Source organism: Mus musculus, chromosome 9 (assembly GCF_000001635.26).
Source record: "Mus musculus strain C57BL/6J chromosome 9, GRCm38.p6 C57BL/6J".
NCBI classification, from domain to species: domain Eukaryota; kingdom Metazoa; phylum Chordata; class Mammalia; order Rodentia; family Muridae; genus Mus; species Mus musculus.
This window is the reverse complement of record NC_000075.6, coordinates 32,037,278-32,059,576: the sequence shown is the minus strand read 5'-3', so window position 1 is coordinate 32,059,576 and position 22,299 is coordinate 32,037,278. Positions and strand designations below refer to the sequence as shown.

General features: G+C 41.6%; 1 protein-coding gene and 1 pseudogene across 5 annotated transcripts in view; one reads left to right on the top strand and one right to left on the bottom strand.

Moving 5' to 3' along the window:
• The window catches only part of Arhgap32 (Rho GTPase activating protein 32), a 251,819-nt gene that overhangs the window by 208,867 nt on the left and 20,653 nt on the right, over positions 1-22,299 (bottom strand). The gene's annotated exons all lie outside the window — the stretch shown is intronic.
• Positions 14,696-15,225, top strand: Gm47481 (annotated as a pseudogene).

Sequence of the window (22,299 nt, the reverse complement as noted above, 5' to 3'; positions counted from 1 at the left end):
GGAGCTGAGACGAAAGGATGGACCATCTAGAGACTGCCCACCTGGGGATCCATCCCATAATTAGCCTCCAAACGCTGACACCATTGCATACACCAGCAAGATTTTGCTGAAAGGACCCTGATATAGCTGTCTCTTATGAGGCTATGCGGGGGCCTAGCAAACACAGAAGTGGATGCTCACAGTCAGCTGGAACACAGGGCCCCCAATGGAGGAGCTAGAGAAAGTACCCAAGGAGCTAAAGGGGTCGGCAACCCTATAGGTGGAACAACAATATGAACTAACCAGTACCCCCTGGAGCTCGTGTCTCTAGCTGCATATGTATCAGAAGATGGCCTAGTCGGCCATCATTGGGAAGAGAGGCTCCTTGGTCTTGCAAATTTTATATGCCTCAGTACAGGGGAACGCCAGGGCCAAGAAGTGGGAATGGGTGGGTAGGGGAGTGTGGGGGGAGGGTCTGGGGGACTTTTAGGATAGCATTTGAAATGTAAATGAAGAAAATACCTAATTTAAAAAATACATTGAAAAAAAAAAAGAAGTCTAGACAGGAATTCAAGCAGGTCAGGAAGCAGGAGCTGATGCAGAGGCCATGGAGAGATGTTACTTACTGGTTTGTTTCCCCTTGCTCTGCTCAGCTTGCTTCTTAGAGAACCCAGAACTACCAGTCCAGGGATGACACCACCCACTATGGGCTGCCCCCACCCACCCACCCTTTATCACTAATTGAGAAAATACCTTATAGCTGGATCTCATGGAGGCATTTCCTCAAGGGAGGCTCTTTTCTCTGTGACATAACTCCAGCTTGTATCAAGCTGACACACAAAATCAGCCAGTACCTCTTTTAAAAAATGAGAATTTTTATCTCTCAAATCCATGTGAAAGCAAAATGAGAATTCATGCCACTAAGTTGTCTTCTGCCCTCCACACAAGCACAATGGCACAAATGCTCACATGCACACACAGCATGAGCACACATGCACAAACACACAAACATACCTACATCTACACACTAACTGTATAAAACTACTTTTAGAAGGGTTTATTCTCCCCATAAAATGTAAGGTTGGAGGGAGGCACTTGTTGGCACTTGGCCTTGTAATTCAAGGATACTCTCTAAGCCAGAGACAGTGCTCGGAGACATTAGCCATCAAGCATATATTCTACCTAATGTTCAGCTCCTACACCATGAAAGAAAATCGTACATACACATTCATTTCCTAGCCTGTATAAAGGTTAAATTGCTTGGCCTTTCCCTGATGTTTCTAGAATATTGCTTGTCACCATGTATAATATCTAGGCAGAAGGCAAGAAATTGGCTTGGGGTATTGGGGACATTGTTCACACCAAGTGTGGGAGTATATACCTGTAATCCCAGTCAGTACTCAGAGGGGTAGAAGCAAGATGACTAAGTTTTAAGACCAGTTTTGCCTCAAAAAAAAAAAAAATCAATGGTGAGGGTTTTCCAGAAAAAAAGAAAAAATGTGGCTTCATTCACAATTTCTACCTCCATCTCACTGACCAAGAACTGAGACTGCCACATGGCTAACCCAGCTGGGAAAAGCGCTGCTAACAAATCCATGGAGTGACAAAGGGGGAGGTGTGGGGGTAAGAAAGGCACACAGGATGACTGGCACTGCTGAGATGTGTGCCTAATGTGTTTGCCAACTGAGCATATTTCTCTAACAACTGACAAGTCGTGACTCACAGCCCTACAAGTTTCTGTGGTATAATTCTCCAACCACTTTTTCCCAAAGCTCTTTTTTTATATATACTATTTCTCATGAGAGGAACTGTAACAGCACCAGCCCCAAAACGGAACAGCTGGGCAGGGGGGCCAGTGGCCAGAGTGTCAGATTTTCAGTCTTTTAACCAAATACCTACATCAAAGAGTTGAATACATTTTCTACAGTATTTCTTATTGCAGTAAGTCAATGGTGGGTCAAAAACAATGTAACTAAGAGCTGGGGGCATGACTCAGCAGTTAAGAACACCAGCTGATCTTCCAGAGGACCTGGGTGCAATTCCTAGCACCCATTGGTGGTTCACGGCCATTTATAGAGTTCCAGGAGTGCCAATGTGCCCTCTTCTGATCTCCAAGGGTAGGTAACAAGCCTACACATGATACACAGACATATATGCAGGCAAAATATTCACATACATACATACACACATAGTAATGGTGGGCTATGAAGCCTAGAAGGACGGCTCAGCAATTAAGAGCACTTGCTGCTCTTACAAAGGATCCAAGCTTTCTCCCAGCCCTCACATGATGGCTCACAACCATCTGTAAGTCCAACTCCAGAAGACCTGACAACATTTTCTATCTTCTTCAGGCACCAGCCACGCACACAGTACACATCCATAGATACAAGCAAAACATTCATGAGAATTAAAATAAATCTGGGAAAAAAAGAAATTCTTAAGCAGTAAAAAGAATATTAATTTGTGATATATCAAAATAAACACTAAGTTTTCAATCTATGCTTTTCTGACCCAAGATTTACCCTTACCCATATTAATTTATCATTGTCTATTTCATAAAACTACAGATGTCCCTCAACATACAGAAGGGCTTGGCTCCCATGATTCCAAATATATGTGTGCACAAACGCTTATATAGAATGAATAATATTTTGCTCAACCTTATTTCTTTTTGGGGGGTGGGAGGGGAGTTTCAAGACAGGGTCTCTCTGTGTAGCCCTGGCTGTCCTGGAACTCACTCTGTAGACCAGGCTGGCCTCGCCACCACTGCCCGGCTTTGCTCAACTTTCTAGACATCTAAATCTTCTGTAGACTATTTCAGATGTCCCAGTATGATATAAACAATAATATGTAATTAGTCGCTGGGCACAGTTGTACATGCCTTTATTCCCAGCACTCAGGAAGCAGAGGCAGGAAGATCTCTGTGAGTTCTAGACTAGCCTAGTCTACATAGCCAGGGTTACATAAAGAGACCCTGTCTTAAAAGGTAAAATAAACTATGTAAATAATTGTTAGTCTATATTGTTTAGGGAATGTTGACAAGAAAAATTCTGTACTTGTTCAGCAGAAAAGCATTTTTTTTCTTTCAAAAAGCTGACACCCACACTTGGTTGAATCCATGGATGCTACACTAGGTAACACTATAGCACAGAGGACCTGTTATCATGGCACTGTCTCCTGGGATGTAGATATCAAGACACAAACTTTTCCTTCAAGCATAACGTGCAAGTGACTCTATAATCAGCCAGTGCTTCCTACACACTTCAGCAGCCTAATGCATCTTCCCCTTACAGAAGCCATCCATTTTAACTAAATAGATAACTCAAAGTGATTATTTTTGTCTACAATGGTAATTTAACATATTTCATGTTCATTTTTTGTTCAAATCCTGAGCTTTGTACATGCTGGGCAAGCATTTCAACCACTGAATCATACCATGGAATATTCAAAGGATTGAGATGGAGTTTAATCATACAGAATTTGCCAAGCCATGGATTCATGCCCTGACTTGAGGTACAGCAGAGTTAAATATTCAACTCACTTGATAGTATTTAGTCATCTCATGGCATTCTGTCAAATGTATTCTCTACTCCATACTATAGTTTACGTGTTGTCTCTTACACAGCTATCACGTTAAAACCCAAACATGTACACCATGGGACTCAGGTTAACTTAAACAAACCAAAAATAATATTCAAGTAAAGATGTACAAATTACCCCAAATATGCTGAGTACCTTGGGGCTGGAGAGATGGCTCAGTGGTTAAGAGCACTGGCTGCTCTTCCAGAGGTACTGAGTTCAATTCCCAGCAACCACATGATGACTCACAACCATCTGCAATGGGATCTGATGCCCTCTTCTGGTGTGTCTGAAGACAGTTACAGTGTACTCATCTACATAAAATAAGTAAATTTAAAAAAAAGGAAGAAAGAATGGGTACCTCTACTAGCTAATAAAACTGGCTATGTGATGCCTGAAGATCCTACCCCTAAGTTGAGTCTCTCATCCATCACCTTTGGACTGAGTTTAAGGCTGCTATCTGCAGCAGTGGGGACCTTACACCCTTGCCTATCCTCCTCTCTCAGCTCCTCACTCCCACCCTTTCCTCCTCAACCCCCACCTCTCACACCTCTGACTCCTGAGGAAAGGTCTCAGGTAACTGACTCCTGGACATCACCTTGTCTCAGGCCCCTAAAAGAGGCATAAAGAATGTTAAGACTTTATTTCATAATAGCTAATAAATCAACACTCGAGGCTAAATTGCCAAATGATTTTTCATGAATATGATGGATGAAATTCTCTAAATATCAACTAGTTTAATTTTTATGTTAAACTTTTGAATGAGGTATACAATAGTGTATTTCAAAGCACTAGAATTTTAATCACTCTTTTACCATAATTAATTACCATACAAATTTTTCCCTCCTTACCCCTTATCATGCATTATCTAAGACAGAGCTAATGATGTCAGAATCTATCCCAAGACTCCAGTTATTCAATATGATACCAGATTTTTGCACCATATCCTAGCCTGTACACCAAGGCCTGATACCCACTACTGGTTATAAAGAAAACTACCTAAGAGTACATAAAATACATCGAAAAACATGTAGTATCTATAATAAATGAGGGTATTATTTTCAAATGCAAGCATCTCTCTTTATTAATCATGGGAAATAGTCATACGGTGGCATAAATCAAAACCAGGTCTCGTTCAACATCTTCCTTAAACTGTTTCCAAGGACAACGGATTTTAATTACAGGATTCTAATACTGCCCCAAACTTGATCACTAGTATGTATCGTATATACCAGTATATAACTAATACAACCAAGTGTACCAAAGGCTGAGCTGCTCTGTCACTTGCAGATCCATATATGGTATCCGCCAAAAGACATATTACCGTATTTACCTTAGCCTTGCATAGAGAAATGTTACCAGATTTTTATTAATTACCTTGGAAGAAAAAAGAAAAATAAATAAGTACTGAAACTGCCATTAGCAATTCCTTCATCCGACAAATATTTATACGCTTTAGCCTCAGAATAATGTCTAATGTTTAAACAATGTTTTAAAAATAAAAAATAAAACGCCAAGGAATTAGTGTGACCCAGATTCAGGGCTTCTGGGCCACTGGAGCTAGAAGACAGACAGCTTTAAACAGGAGCATACCAAGAGCTGCTGAGGGTGAAGCCACAGGCATGCACCATTCTTCTAAGCACATAAAATAGCAATAATTAATGTTGCCATTTTCAGGGAGACAATGTTTTTAATGACTGTCACTTTGGAATATGAATATCTAATTATATTTTGCTGTCCAGACCCAAGATTCTTCTGAGACCATTAGTAATTTCTTCTAATGAGACTTTCTGACTTTTGTGTTTTTCTGGAGTAGGGTCATTCAAGAATTCTGCAGAAAACAAGGAGAAAGACTATCCCAAGTGTACTGGCAGCTTCTCTCATCCTCAAACAATCCCTCCTTCATATGCACAGCCTCAGACGACCAGAGGTCACTGGCTTCTTTGTACTCAGTTCCATGGCTGTTACAAGCAAACTGTTGTCCCCATCCCTTCAGTAAAAAGGGCTACAACAACTGCAGCCTGGGCTGCATCTGAAACCTGCATAAGCAAGAACACTTCAACTCTAAGCTATCAAGCCCCTTTTGTGAAATAAAGTCATTTATTTACCTGGGCATAAAGTAATAATTCTAGTCAAACACAATCATCCACACGAGTGGCTTTCTGATTTCTTATAATTATCGTGCTTCTCAAAGTATTGTTTTGACAGCTTTTGTTATCTTCATTTATCTAAGTTTTTATCCATATTATGTTTATTTAAATTAGACATAACAAAAACTAAAGAAATGTAATAGGGACCTTTATATTATGAGATATAAATCTTAAAGTTATTTTTTCCTAGAATGTAATAATGAATGTAGTTATGTAAGATATAATCTCAGCACTGACAAGGCAGCGGCAGGCAGTCCTCTGTGAACTCAAGACTAGCCAAGTACACATAGTGAGTTCCAGGACAGCCAGATTTACATAGTAAGACTCAGACTCAAAAAAATTTTCAGAAAGAAATAATCTTAAAGGTACTACACTTATTTTACAATAGGTAACTCTTTTAAAAATAAACTTTTATAACTGATAAATTTATTTAGAACAAAAGTAATATTAGCGTTTTTTATATACTTTAATAAGAAATGCTTATTAAATTAATGCTTATTACTTGACCAAACTGCATATTTTCAGAACTTTTTAAAAGTAAATTCCTATTGCTTTCACATGCTAATAAAAAATCCAGCATCTACATTAATTTATTATATCTGAATAATTAATCTAAAACTTACTCCCAAAAATTAGGCAGTGATTAATCAAAGAAAAGTTACCTGAGCACCTTTGAAGTACATATTTTTTGCAGCCATACTGCAAACTTCTGCAGGAACACTAAAGACCTGAACTGTGGCACTGACCGGTGAAAGAGCTTTGCAAGTACAAAGTTAGGACCATTTCAGCCACAGAAAACTTTCCACACCTCCTAACCAATGCAAACACTTCTACAAGGGTGGAAATACTATTTGAAATACTAGTGGTGTGGGAAACACTGCAGTCCACTGAGAAAATGAGCCCAATCTTCTATGTATTTTTTATTTTAATGAATGTAAAGTGAAGAGAAATACAGCTGAAAGCTCTAAAACTAGGTCACAGAGATCACACTGCAAAGGCCACAGAAATACCCCTGAAAATGAATCTGCTGTGCTTCGGGACTATGTTGAAACCTGTTAGGAATATTTTAAAAATTAAAGTAAAAAGGGAAAGTTACACAAAATTTTATGGCATAAAATTCAGTAATCAAGAGTCAGGTCTGGTGGCATTCACCTTTTATCCCAACATTTGTGGCAGAGATAGGCAGAAATCTGAGTTCCAGGCCAGCCTGGACTACAGAGAGACTTCCAAAACATCCAGGGCTAAAGATAAACTGTGTGTGTGTGTGTATGTCTGTGTATGTCTGTATGTGTCTCTGTGTGTGCATGTCTATATGTGTGTCTGTGTGTGCATCTGTGTGTGTCTGTGTCATGTCTGTCTGTGTGTGTATGTCTATGTGTGTATCTGTGTGTGTGTGTATGTCTATGTGTGTATGTCTGTGTCTGTGTGTGTGTTTGTGTATGTGTGTCTGCATGGTGGGGGCATAGATGAGGACCTGCAACCACTGCCACTTTTATAAAGTTGCTTAACCACGTGTGTTTTCTGCTTCTACTACAATCCATAGTCACAACGCAATAAAAATATCCTAATGTTTTTGTGTCACTAAAGAGGCTAAAAGTAATAAGATGGATTTTCTGAAATTCGACTCCAGCTCAGACTTCCCTTCCTACCTCTGAGGAGGCTGCCCTACAAGAGCAAAGCTTCAGTTACAAGAAATTGCTTTTCCACAGAATGAAACCTGGTCCTCATTTTGTTTACACAGAAATGCTGAAAGAAATAAAGCCAATAAAAGACGAAGAAGTGTTTTCTTTTCCTTCCAACTCTCACCCAGGCTCAGCAACTAGAAAAAACTTATCAGTTAATTTTCAGGAAATACTGTGAAGCAAATAAATACATGAAAATTGCTTCCTACTCAGAGCAAACAGTCAGAATAAGAACTGGTTCTCTTAATCAAAGACATTATGACTTTAAACGTTTCTCTAAATGACTTCCAGAATATTGATCATACAATCTTAAATATTCTAGATTATTTAGTAGGCAATTAATATGCTACTAGAAATGCTGTAGAGAAGTCTTTTTCACTGTTACAGGGAGATCTCCTAGTTCTCACTGTTTGTAAATAAACTCAAGGCAAGTAAGAAGAAAACAGCCAGAGCTCCACTGTGCTACAGCTACCATACTTAGTCCCTACTAAGGCAGGGTGCACCTCCACCAGCTGGACAGGAAGGGCATTTTATACTGGGCACATCTTACCACAAGTACTGTGCTAAGTACTTCACAGGGCACTTGTCAGGATTAAACCAGGTAACACCTAAAAGGGCTTGAAAGGGCTCCTAGTCTGTCAACAATAATTAATGTTACCATTAACAAGAGTACTGGTAGCTAAAGCAGCTATTAATTTCTCATTTAATAAAATGGAATCTTGAACCATGGTGGGTATCTTTTAAAGGATTCGCTAGGAAACTAGAGAGCTTACTAAAGGGGATATGAACCTAGATAATTATGGTGGCTCTTGACTGCTTAAACTGACACAATGAAATTGAAATTTAAGGAGGTAGATGTGGGTATCTGTGTAAGGGGACACAATACCAAGCCTGCAGAAGCCACTGAAAACAACTGGGATTCTCTGGCCATGCCTTCAACCCAGAAACAGCAGAAAAGAGAAAACTCCTATTAAAATATATTGAACAAGGGGGCTGGAGAGACGCCTCAGCAGTTAGAACACTAGCAGCTCTTTGAAGCCCTAGTTTAGATTCTCAGCACCCATATGGCAGCTCTCAACTCTAACTCCAGTTCCAAGGGATCCAATGCCCTCATCCGGTCTCTGCAGGAACCAGGCACACGTGGTATACAGAATCATGTACAGGCAAAGTAATTTTTTTTAAAATTTAATGTTTAACCACTACAACCTACAGAGTACCTCCTTAAGAGCTGTTGGTTAGAGAGCCCACTAGAAACTCCAAAATAATATAAACTGTTACCTCTACTCTTGGTTATTCACTAAAACCAGATGGTAAAAGCCTATTGTGAACACACCACCCAGCGGAGTTCCAACATACAGAGAATTCCAGCTGGAACCACTCTGTACACAGCACAACCATGTGCTAGCTGGTTCTCATGTGCTAGAAGCTGTTATGCAGGACTCTGAAGTAAAAAGTCTTCGATACTGCACCCAGGTGTGGACACTGTGTGCCACAATGCCAACCCGACAGGCAAGATATCCCCACTGGTACAGTAGTAGCATGATTGTTATAGGGATAGTCAATCAATTTCTAACTGGATTTGAAGCCTGCTCCTCAGGAGAAATTGTGCCTGCTCATGTAAGCCTGGTCAAAAGCTAGAGAGGCTGTAAGACCTACAGGAAACCTGCTACTGTCCTACCTATGGGTTCCTCTCGTTCTCAGTTTTGGTCAGAGAAGCATAGGGCAGCAGTTATTGAAGAGACTTAACTAGTCAGAGTGCTAAGTGACACCTGAGCCCTCAATCCTAAACCCATATCTATATGACCATCTCCTGCCCAGCTCGCCAAGGCTCAGGAAACAGTGCAGAAGAGGAGCAAAGGGTGAGAAGGAGTGCTATGGAATGTTGTCCTGTGTACGTGGCATGGCTTCTATACACATGAACTCACAGGAGCTGTGGCTACTTTGCAGTCGTATAGCCTGCAAGATACAGCCCATCCCCATTTCAACATGGGTATGGAAGGGACACATGAGGCCCCATGCCTAGCTGAGGAGCTAATACCTGCTTGGGATGGGAGTCAGGGGAGTCTTTTTTAACAGTAGCATACCTACTGGTAAGTCGCCTGTGCCAGTTAACAATCCCTGACCCATGTTCATGCAAGCAACTTAAACTCAGTTGATTGTATAAAAAACTGAAGACATTAAAGTATATGGAAGACTTGTTGAAAAGAAGGGGTCCAGAGGGATTGGGAGAGAGATGAGAATAATGATAAGTGCAATCAAAATATAATATAACATAATATAATGTGTGTGTGTGTGTGTGTGTGTGTGTGTGTGTGTGTGTGTGAGACTCTCTGGTATTGAATGCTGATGGAAGCATGACCTGTGAATAAAAAGCTGACCGGCCAATGAGTGAAGGCAAGATTGGAAGGTAGGACATCTGGCAAGGACGGGGAGTGGTTCTGGGAAGCAGTCAAGTGCATGGAATTTGCCCCTAGCACCGACGAAGACAGAAGCATGAACCTGAGGAGAGGTAACTAACCATGTGGCATGACTTAGAAAAGTTGAAAACGGATAATTGAGTTATGATCTAGCAGAAGCAAGCCAAAACTCTTGGCCTAATCAATTACTCATATATAAGTCTCAGAGTCGTTATTTTGGGAAATACTGAGACATAATAGAAAAGCCTGTGGTTACAAATCACTATTCCCTTACATTTGTTCTTATAGATTACCATGTCAATTGACAAAGACCAGCTCAGCTACATGTTCCAGGTCAGCTTTTCATATTAAAAGTTATAAAAACAAGCATTAAAACATAAAAGGCCTAACATTCCCCCACTTAGAGTCTTTAATATTAAGTCTCTGATTCTTTCACTCAAAGTGTAGTTCGATGGTAGAGTATTTGCCTAGCATACAAGAAAGACCCTGGGTTTGCTCCCTAGCACCACAAGAAGGTTTAAGCTCCTAACAGTCTACCACCTATCACCCTGATCCGGTGAGCGGAGGCAGAGATGTGCTGACTACTCAAAATTCTGAGCAGAGTTTCTGAACTTTGGCACGACTGACATTTCTTTCCCGAAAAGTCTTTCACAGATAAGCAGGGAAGTTTCCTCTGTTCATGAGTGTATTAGAGAGCTAATTACTCAAAATGGAGAAAGAAATCTGGAAAGGATTCCTTCCCAGGCCAAATTCAGTACTTATAAATCACATGGCTTGCAAAGTCCTGCTGAGGAAAACCAGCGTTTCAGGCCGCTGGCCCCAGTCCTGTACTCTGAATCTACCCTCTCCCTAGCAGAGCAAAGCAGAGTAACTGACCTCAGCTCTGAATGAAACCAGCATCAAGAGTGTTTTAAGGTCTGAATAAAAGGACATTGTAAGGATTAATAGAAGCATGCACTCAGTAAAAATACATAAATTCACATTTAAGTGTCAGCACTTTATAACTAGTTTATGAAACCTTGATGTACTTTAATCTTTTATAAATACTTTAGAATGACCATGTAGTGGTTTGAATAGATTTGGCCCCCAAAGGCTCAGGTGTTTGATTATGGTTGGCCCAGAGAGTGACACTATTAGGAGGTGTGTGGCCTTGTTGGAGGAAGTCTGTCACTGTGGAGGTGGGCTTTGAGACCATCCTCTTAGCTGCCTGGAGACAATCTTCTCTTAGTGGCCTTCAGATCAAGATGTAGAACTCTTAGCTCCTTCTTCAGCACTGTGGCTGCCTGGATGCTTGCTGCCATGCTCCCACCTTGATGATAATGGATTGAATATCTGACCTGTAAGCCAGCCCCAATTAAATGGTTGTCCTTATAAGAGTTGCCTTGGCCATGATGTCTGTTCACAACAGTAAAACCCTAACTAAGGCCGGGCAGTGGCAGTGCACACCTTTAATCTCAGCACTTGGAAGGCAGAAGTAGGTGGATTTCTGAGTTCAAGGCCAGCCTGGTCTACATAGTGAGTTCCAGGACAGCCAGAGCTACAGAGAAACCCTGTCTCAGAAAAAACAAAACAAAACAAAAACAAAAACAAAAACAAAAAAAAAACCCTAATTAAGACAGACTATATCAGACAAATATTACTGTAATAACCAAATATAATACCAACCTAAGAAGGAAAGCAATAAACATAGCTAATATATAGAATCAAGTTTCAAGATGCTAGATCAACTGTCAAATCTCATAAAATTATATTATTTTAAAATAAAATCTCATCTATTATATCTTAAATATGCTTTATATCCAGGTCAAAAAATGAAGAGCCTAGGCAGGCAGTGGTGCTGCACGCCTTTAATCCCAGCACTTGGGAGGCAGAGGCAGGCAGATTTCTGAGTTCGAGGCCAGCCTGGCCTACAGAGTGAGTTCCAGGACAGCCAGGGCTACACAGAGAAACCCTGTCTTGAAAAAAAACAAAAAAATATATAAAAATAAAAAGACTATGTCATGAAAATTAGAGCCCTGCAGTGGTTCTACATGCTTTTACTCCGCCCGAGCATTCGGGAGGCAAAAGCAGGTGGATCTCTGAGTTTGAGGCTCGCCTGGCCTACAGAGGGGTGTTCTGGGACAGCCAGAGAAAATCTGTCTCAAAATAAGAAAAAAAAAAAATTAGGATAGCAATGTTCTGATAAAAATAAAATAATAATAATAATGAGGAGGAAGAGGAGGGAGGAGAAAGAGGAGAAGGAGCAGAAAAATCTGGTGGACGTGATTCAGGGGCAAAGAGAGAAAAAGAAAAAGGGGTAAGGGACCAAATTTGGGTCAGTAGAGAGAATATTCCAAAAAAAGAGTGAAGGAATGGAGTTCTAGTTTCAGCTGGCCTACTTGAGTGAGAATTCATTGCTAGACAAGTCATTTAACCTGGATTTATTTCCTCATTAATAAGGAGATGGGAAAAAAAAACTACTTTGACAGCTCTAACATAGTCAGGTGTCACAAAAAAGGGATTCGTTTAAAATGCCTTTAAGGTTGTACATAAAATACCTGGTACTATGAGCCTTGTACAGTCACCTATCAGCCTAAATCGAGGTTTTGCAGCCTTTCTCACCTTGTGATCCATAAGAGAAATGACAGTACTGGTGCAGGCACCCCGGGGTAAATAGGTCACACCACTGGAGTCCAAATATGATCAACCTAGTTCTTCTATTCTGTCGCTGACAGTCCCCTCTGAGGACTGGAAAGCAGTATTTCTAGCCCATCTGTGTACATGCAGCACACTGCTTGGCTCACTAGTTGGAACACTCATAAGAAAAGCACCAAGTCCAACTTGAGGCACTTCCCAGTAAATAACCGCAGCAAACAAGACTAATCCACACACAGTCTGACAAGGACAGATCAGCACCACCCTAATCAACAAGGACTCCTCCTATCCTGGGCCTCAGGCTTCAAAAAACCCTAAACCAAGCTGGAAGTAGTGGAGCACACTTTTAATCCCAGCACTCAGGAGGCACAAACAGGCAGGTCTCTGAGTTGGAGGCCAGTCTGGTCTTCAGACAGAACTCCTGGACAGCCAGGGGTGCACAGAGAAACCCTATCTAGAAAAAGACAACAACAAAAATGGGTCAGCCCTTCCTATGGCTACAGTCCTATGAGGCCAGCAGTTCTTAGGATCTACAGGATGTGTCCATATCCAATCTACATGCCTTCCCCTTGACTAGGACCCCAGAACTGCACACCTGCTTGTAGTGCCTGCCCAGACCTGTTCCCTGAGTTGGTTCTCTCAAGGGTACCAGCATGTACAGCTCTAGGCCAAGGGGGCTGTTGTTTGCTCACACTGTATCCACCCATGTCCCTGGTACAAGAGGCTAGAGAGAGAGTATCAGGTCAGAGGCTAGTCCCCTTTACTTCACAAGATCGCAAGCCATCTAAACTCTCTAACCCTAATCCAAGTCACTGTAAGGCAGGCAATGGGATTCCTTCTTCCATTAGCTTCATTTATAACTTCAGATTTTGGACATTCACCAAGAGAACTTCCCCAGAATGTTAGGTATGGACCTAGAAGAAGGTTTTTAAATGCTGATAATGAGGAATAACTGAAGAAAAAAAATACACTTAACCTAGAAAGGGGAAGGGCTACTAAGAAGAGAGGAGGAGCAACCATCTTCCACAGGACAGCTAAAGAGCTTTCCAGTGAAAACTAAACAGACCCGTGTAATGTTAGAAATGCAGGCAGTTGTGTTCTAGTGTAACTGAATAAAAGTTTGTTCAGTTTTCTTAAGCAAAGTTTTTAACTTTTTTAAAAGATTGGGGGAGAGGAATCAACAATTAGGAACACGTGTTGCTCTTCCAGAAGACTCAGCTTTGACTCCCAGCACCCAAATGGTGGCTTACACCCATTCCTAACCCCAGTTGCAGGGACTCTCATGCCCTCTTCTGATCTCTAAGTGCACCAGGCACACATGCAGTGCACACACATACACCCAGATAATAAGTGCACCAGGCACACATGCAGTGCACATACACACACGCAGATAAAGCACACACATAGATAAAAATAAACGAATTCCTCTGTTTGGTTGTTGGTTGGTTTTTTGGGGGTTTGTTGTTGTTGTTGTTGTTTTTGTTTTTTGTTTTGTTTTGTTTTTTGTTTTTCCAGACAGGGTTTCTCTGTGTAGCCCTGGCTGTCCTGGAACTCACTTTGTAAACCAGGCTGGCCTCGAACTCATAAATCTGCCTGCCTCTGCCTCCCAAGTGCTGGGATTAAAGGCGTGTGCCACTGAATTTTTTTATAAATAAAAATAAAAGGATTTGGTCTGGTGGGTTGGAGAAATGGCTCTGTAGGCAAAGAACCGGCTATGTAGACACAAAGAACTAGGTTTAAAACCTCAAAGCCCACTATAAAAGCTAGGCGCAACAGTGTGTGCCTATTACTCCAACACCAGAACCATAAGCAGGTAAATTCTAGAGGCTCAGTGGCCAGCCACTTTATGTCAGCTCCAAGTTCACTAAGAAACCCTGTCTCAACAAATATGGTGGGGACTGGTAGAAAAGATATCAATAGACCCATGGCCTCTGTGTGCACACACACACACACACACACACACACACACACACACAAATGAGGAAGCCAAAAACCAGGCATAATGGCTCATACCTGCACTTGAGAGGACAAGAGGATCACAAGATTAACCTGGGCTATGTCAAGAGATCCAGGATACCCTGGGCTACAGAGAGAAAGGTATGTTTTAAATTCTAACCTCTCCCAACAGAAAATGAACACTTGTTCTTTAAGAAGCTTATAGAGAATATGACTATAAACTAAATCCATAATCAAATAAAAATAAAGTGAAAAAATTTTGGAGAAAAAAATGGAAGCCTGCTTTCAGCCACCGCAGCCATCTTCCAGTAACTCGCCAAAATGATGAACACAAAGGGAAAGAGGAAAGGCACCCGGTATATGTTCTCTAAGCCTTTTAGGAAACATGGTGTTGTTCCTTTGTCTACATACATGCGAATCTACAAGAAGGGTTATATTGTAGACATCAAGGGAATGGGCACTGTTTAAAAAGGAATGCCCCATAAGTGCTACCACGGCAAAACCAGAAGAGTCTACAATGTCACCCAGCATGCCGTGGGCATCACTGTCAACAAGCAGGTTTAGGGCAAAATTCTGGCCAAGGGGATCAATGAGCACATCAAGCACTCAAAGAGCAGGGACAGCTTCCTGAAGCGGGTGAAGGAGAACGACCAGAAGAAAAAGGAAGCCAAAGAGAAGGGCACCTGGGGGCAGCTGAAGCGCCAGCCTGCACCACCCAGAGAAGGACTAACTGAGAGGACTAACAGAAAAGAGCCTGAACTGTTGGAGTCCATTCCATACGAATTCATGGCCTAATGTACACAAAGAAATAAAATACCAGCACCAGGAGAAAAAAAAAAAGGAAGCCCAGGAGATGGTGGTGATAGCTACACAGGTAACCATGATGGCCTCTCTGGTGGAGAAGAAGACAGACATGTGCAGTAGTGGGGAGTAAAGTGGGAAGGAGCACCTTTTCTCTAGACCTGTGCACTGAACCTAGGGCCCTGTGGTCCTATCCCTTGAAAACAGCACATTTTAACCAAAGGGAACAGCAAGCACACATACCTAAGAAAGTATATGTGTTTTCTTTACTGGGATAGAAAAAGTAAGTATCATCCACTGCATGTCTATGAAAACAGTGGAAATCAGTTAGGGTGACACCACCAAATGATGACACCAAAGTGCAATAGGGACCAATTCATTGCTGGTGGAAATGTAAGATAGACAGCCACTTATACAGGCAATTAGACTGTGTCTTGCGAAACTAAACATACTCTTACCGGGCGATCCTAACAACTGTGCTCTGTGGTGCTGCTCAGAAAAGATTTGAAAATAGATCTACATAAAACCTGCTCATGGGTGTTTATAGCAGCTTTATTCACAATTGCCAAAACTTGGAAACAACCAAACTATCCTTTAGCAACGGAATGCATAAATGAATTGTGGTGCATCCAAACAACTGAGTATTATTCATGGCTAAAAAGAAATGAGCTATCAAGCCACAAAAATACATGTAAGAACCTTAAATGCATTACTAAGTAAAAGAACCCATTAAGAGAGGGTGTGTTAGAGCTGGGAAGAGGGTCCAACGGTTAGGAGCACTGACTACACAAGTGGAGTTTGCATCCCAAGACCCAGATTTTTCATAAATGAATAACTGTGGGGAATGGCCACACACAGACTATAACCTCAGCACTGTGGGAGGTGCCAAGCATTGTTGAAGCTTCTTGGCTGCCAGCTTAGCTCCAAATTCAGTGAGACTCTGCCTCAAGGGAATAAGGTGGAGAATAACAGAACAGGACACCCAATATTCTCCTCTGCCATGTACACATGTGCACAGGTACACACACCCATGCACATACACATGAGCATGAAACAGATGTACCACATGAGCACACACACACAAAGAGAAAGGGGGTGAGGCTACACAGTACATGATTCTAACTATAAGACATTTTGAAAAAGTCAAAACTATGAAAACAGTAAAAAGACGTGCAGGGAGAGGTACATATGCAGAGGAACATGTACACACAGAGGACTTTTACAGCGGTGACACTGCTCTATATGGTATAATGGTGAATACACCTTTCATTACCATTTGTACACCAAAAATAAACTATTTTGGATAATGTGTTGGTATGGGCTCATCAACTGCAATAAATGGACCATACTGGAGCTGCTAGTTAATGGAGCTGTTAGATGGGGGAGTAGGGAAAATTTTATAGGACATTTCTGACCACATACTCCATTTTGCTATGAACCTAAAAATCTGTCTACATTGCTCAGCAGTAGAGTGCTTGCCTACCATGTATAATCCATGCATCCTATCTATCCCCGATCTCACTAAATAGACTGACTGATAAACTGACAAACTAGTCTTTTAAAAAGAATGGGGAAAATCATTGTGACTATAACGTAATGACCAAGACAAGCAAGGAAGAAAACTGGGGATCTGACGATGTGCTACAGACATGCTAGACTACACACTATGTTATTGTTGACACTGCTCTGTATTCTGTAGGATGCTTAGCAGAGCCAGACCTCAGTCCACTAGGTGCCAGAAGCAATTCCAATCTGTCCCTAAACACTATTTAATGTCCCTTATAGGCAAAACCTTCCCTGCTAGAGAACCACTTACACCGGTCAAGCTAAAGGTTTTGCTTCTGTGTTAAAATTTTATGGTTTGCCTTCTGTACTAAGTGTATTGGAGTCATTTAATAGGAGAATGCTAAGATGTGACAAACACTTATCATTACTTCGGCCCCTGTGATAAGGAATGTAAGGGAAAGGACAGAGTCTGGAGCAGGGGCAGAGAAATTTTTGGCAGGTTTACAAGAGAGAAAGTAGCTTAGCCTACATTGTTAGCAGTGAAAGAGAATTAAGATGAGGTCTGAACCAGGCTGTACCACGAGGGTTAAACTTGGCGAGCCCTAACCTTCGATACAGAGAAAAAGTCAAGGGTGACTCCAGGGGTTTGGTCTTCACAGTGGATGGTGTTGCACACGGATGACTGAAAGGACAGAGAAGATGTGAAAGGAGAGGAAGGAGGAAGGAAAGGAACCCACAATCTTGTTTTGTGCAAGCTTCCTCAAAGGTATCTAACAAAACCCAGAAAGAGTTTGACTAAGATGAGTTTAACGTTCAAGATGTATAGTGGGTTGAATGAAAATGGCCCCCATAGGCTCATAGTGAGTGGCACTATTAGAGGGTGTGGCTTTGTTGGAATAGGTGTGGCCTTGGAGAAATGTGTCTCCAGGGGTGGGTTCTGAGGTTTCAGGAGCTCTCGCAGGCCCGGTGTCACTCTCTCTCTCTCTTCTCGCCACCTGTTGATGCAGATATAGAACTTTCTGCTCCTTCTCTAGCACCATGTCTGACTATAAACTCCAAGCTTCTCACCATAACAATAATGAACTAAACCTCTGAACCTGTACATCAGCCCCAATTTATGCTTTACTCTGTAAGTTATCACTTGTCATGGTCACGATGTCTCTTTACAGTAAGATAAACCCTAAAACAAGAAAGGAGGGACCAGAAATGGGACTCAAGTGACCTCTAAACTATAAAAATGGGTGAGTCACCTGAAAGCCAAGGACATTCCAAAATTTCAAGCAGGAGTAAGATAAGAGTAAAAGGTACAGAAAATCAAAGGTGGCTTCTAGACAGTAGCCAAAGAGAAATGTCAACAGGTAAGATACAGGGAACTGCAAGGGCCTGTGGATGCAGCCCTGAGGTAGACTTCTTGCCTTTTGTGTGTGTGATCTGGCTTCTATCCCCAGAACTGAAAAACAAATAAATGAATAAAAATCCTTTTTGTTTTGTTTTGTTGAAATATAATTTTCCTTTGTAACCCTGGTTGGCCTAGATATCACTAGACCAAGCAGGGCTCAAACTTGTGACAAGCATGTCTGTTTTCTGGATGCTAGGACTATAGATGTGTGCCACCACATCTGGGAAAAAAACAGTATGTTCTTCCAGGTTAGCTATGAACTGACTATGTAGCTGAGGTTGGCCTTGAACTCCTGATCCTCCTGCCTCTGCTTATCATGTGCTCGAATAGTATAGATGTGTTACTAAACCTGGCACATTTATATGTACACACACACACATTCAGTATCTCATTTGTACCAGCCTTCTATCTATAAAGCCAATGATTACCTCTAACTCCAGATCCTCCCCCATGAATGCTGGGATCAGAGGTAAGTGTCACTACACTGAGTTTGTCTGGCACTAGGGATCTAACCCAGAGCTTTATGTACACTGGGCAAGCACTTTACCAACTGAGCTACATCCCCAGACTAAAATTTAAAGGACATTATCAGTGGAAGGGTAGAATGAAAACACCAAATGATCAAGCTAAAGAGAACCAAGTAGGAAAGGAGAAACAGCTATAAACAACTCTTCAAAAGTTTCTGCTGCAAGCTGGGCATAGTGGTAAACGCCTTTAATCCCAGCACTCAGGAGGCAGAGGCAGGCGGATTTCTGAGTTCAAGGCCAGCCTGGTTTACAGAGTGAGTTCCAGGACAGCCAGGGCTATATAGAGAAACCCTGTCTCAAAAACAAAAACCAAAAAACCAAAAAACAAAAAAAAAATTTTTTTTAAAGTTTCTGCTGCAAAGAGAACAAAGTAATTGGGCAGCAGAAGGAAGGCTGGGGTAAAAGTAAAGGTGGTTTGAAGCAGGTGATTTATTCAGTTCCGGTAACAGTGAAAGACAAATATTACTCCTCTTTCACTATCCACCTCAAGAAAATGAGAGGTCCTGGGCAAGAACATGGCCCCACTGCAAAAAAAAAAAAAAGAAAAAAAAAAAAAAAGATCAGGGACCTATCTTACTTACCCACTACCCTCTAAAGAAAAGCTCTCAACTACAAGGTTGAGTAGTACATCCCAACACTATGGGAACATGCTACATTCTCATCCACAAATGAAAGAAGAGGAAGTGGAAGGCAATTAGCTTCCTCTCTAAGGCCATGACCTAGATCTCCCATGCACATCCATTTAGTCAGAACTGAGTCACATGTCCATGCCCAGCTATCAGAAAGAGGCTAGGAAATGCAGTCAAGATAACACCTGAGGGAGGCTGAAGGAATGGCATCTAGACAACAGTTAGTTCCGGACTTGCCAGTAACATAGCCTTGTATGCCTAAGACACACAGAAAGGCAGATGAGGTGGAGATGGGGAGCGGGAGATCTGTGGATTAGACTCCGTCAGAAACAGGGTCACTTCTCACATGCCTGCCTTCTCAGAAGAAAGGCTGCCCCCTTTAGTGTACTTCTAGTAAATTAAAGGTGAGAACACTTGTATAAGCATGAAGTCCTGAGTTCAAATCCTCAACAGCCAAGGACACATGCCAACTTTATAGGGAACAAAGATGGGCAGAGCCTGCAGATTTGCTGGCTAGCCACTCTAGCCAAAATGACAAAGAACCTGTCTCAAAGAAGTAAGGCAGAGAATAATAGAGGGAAATACCCAACGTCCCCCTCTGGCCCCTGCATGCTCATATGTGGCTACAAATACCATACACAAGAGAAACTATGAACACAAAATTTTTAAAATTCTGTAACTTCTGCCTTCCATCCTATGGGCTGGACTGAGCAGTTCTCACATAGGTACTGACAGACTGTTAGAGAGCTGCTACTTCTCAGCCCAGGAGAAGGTAACCAAAGTTCACAATTACACACAGTCCACAGATACACAGCTCCTGATGCACATGTTCAATAAGGCAGGCCACAAAACAGCCTCATCCCACCGTCTTCTAGTTTTGCTTTAAACACTCCTAACTAACACAGCTCCCTAGGACAGAGACTCCAAGGCTCCTTCTTTCTTACCTATTTTTCCACTGCAGTCGCATCACACAAGATCTGCAGATGTACTTGACGGTGGCTACTGATAAGGGAGATTTGGTTTCCCTCGTTCTCGGGTGAAGACCACAACTGGCCGTGAAGGACCACAGATACAACAAGATGATGGGGGGGGGAGGGAGATTGGGGAGGGGGAGAAGAGGAGCAGGAGGAGAAGCAAAGAATTTTGGGTCAAAAAAAGACCTCGGAGACCTCCAATGTGACCTCTCATTTTGTATGTGAGGACAGTGAATCAGAGACAAAGCAGAGACTCCAGGACACGAACTGCTCTCAGCAGAGTCAAACACCTCGGTTCTCAAGGTTGCGGGCTCAAAACTGCTCTCCCTGTAACAGTCGCTGCTCTGGGGAAGGGAGGAGCAGGCTTAATACTCTGGATGATTACTGCATTTATATAACAGGTTCTTTAAAACCACGGGACATGTCCATCAGAAGAGTCCTTTGACTGTTTGCAATGAAAAGAGGCGCAGGGTGCAGTCAGATGACCTGCCCCGGATAAAGGCTGGGCTGCAAAAAGTAAAGATCTGACTGTTGCAGACAATGAATGGAATACTTCAGAGTTTCTCCCAGCCTGGGCTTGCAGACGGCCTGGGTCTACTCTAACCTTTTCTCATGGTGGTGACATACCTTTGCTTTCAGTGTGCACCACCTCTAAAGAGCCAAGATTAATGGGATACAACATTTAAGCAAAGCTAACAGGCTGGAGAGAGGTCCTAGCTGTTAAGGGTTCACATTGCTCAAGAGAATCCAAGTTAACAGATCCCAGGACCCCCACCAGGCGGATTATAACTACCTATATCTCCAGCTACAGGGGAAGTGATGCCCTCTTCTGACCTCTGGGGCATCCACAAATGTGGCACACACATACCTCTAAATAAAAATGAAAAATCTTTAAGAAAGGAAGAAAAGCTAGCCAAAAACTGGCTGTAAGACAAAAAATTGACTTATTTCTAAAAATACAATTTTTCTAGTTCATGCCTTCTGTGTGAGAAATTAAACCAAACACCATATTTCTCACTTTAGCTTGCCTATCACCGTAGGATTACAGTGAGTACCTTTAAATACCAAGGAAGAGCGCCCTTGCCCAGTAACTGTAATTATTTTATCAGAGCCTACTACTTGAGTCCCTTAGGGAATATTTCTGTTCAACCTTCGCCTGCCAGGTTAAGAAATCTCTGGTTTTGCTGGGTTTTTACCTGAAGAGAGAAAGTCACCTCATATTAGGCCTTTCCACTTTTAAGTGCTACAACTGTTACCTACCAGTTTTGCAGATGCAGAGTATTGCCCCACTATGGAAAACCACTCCACCGCCAACCCACTGTTCTCCCGAGGGCAGTGTGGGAACTTTTCACCTCCTCTACCTCCCCTGGTTCATCTCACTTCAATTAAGGATCACACAAGGCCAGGCAACCACATAATTTGCAGGACTGCAAAAGCCACAGTGACCCCAATTCTATTTTGTTTAATTCTGTCAGAACAACAGTCTTTTTCTGTTTGCTCATCCTTCCATGGGGATTAACCCTAAATAAATCAGTATTTGGGATGCACATCCTATTTCTAAACTGTAAAATTAGCCAAATACTTAAGAAAACAGTTTAATATCGAAGTCTCTAAACAATAAGATAGTAATAATAATAACTTTTATTATTTTAACGCCAAAGAGATGTTACAAAAATGTTACTGCGAATCCTAAGAAGTAGATTACAGAGTCCACACAGGGACAGTTATCTTCCCTGGCCTAATTAAAACAGGTCTTTCTCACACATCTTTCCTTTAAAAAAAAAATGCCAGTACTAAAATAGAAGTGGTGTTTAAAGTTCACCTAGCAAGCCTGCGCAGATCGCTAGGAAATAACCAAGAAGCAGGACCTCTGAAAAGCAGACACATTTTCCCCTTTTCTCTTAATTATCTGATATATATTTATATTTAATAAATATGTATTCGAATATATAGGACATATTTTAAATTATTCATTGTTAGCTCCTAACTAAACTAACAGTTTCAGTATAAGAGGAAACTCTATAAAATTCCATGTAGCATTAATACTCAAGGAGAAAAAACTCTAA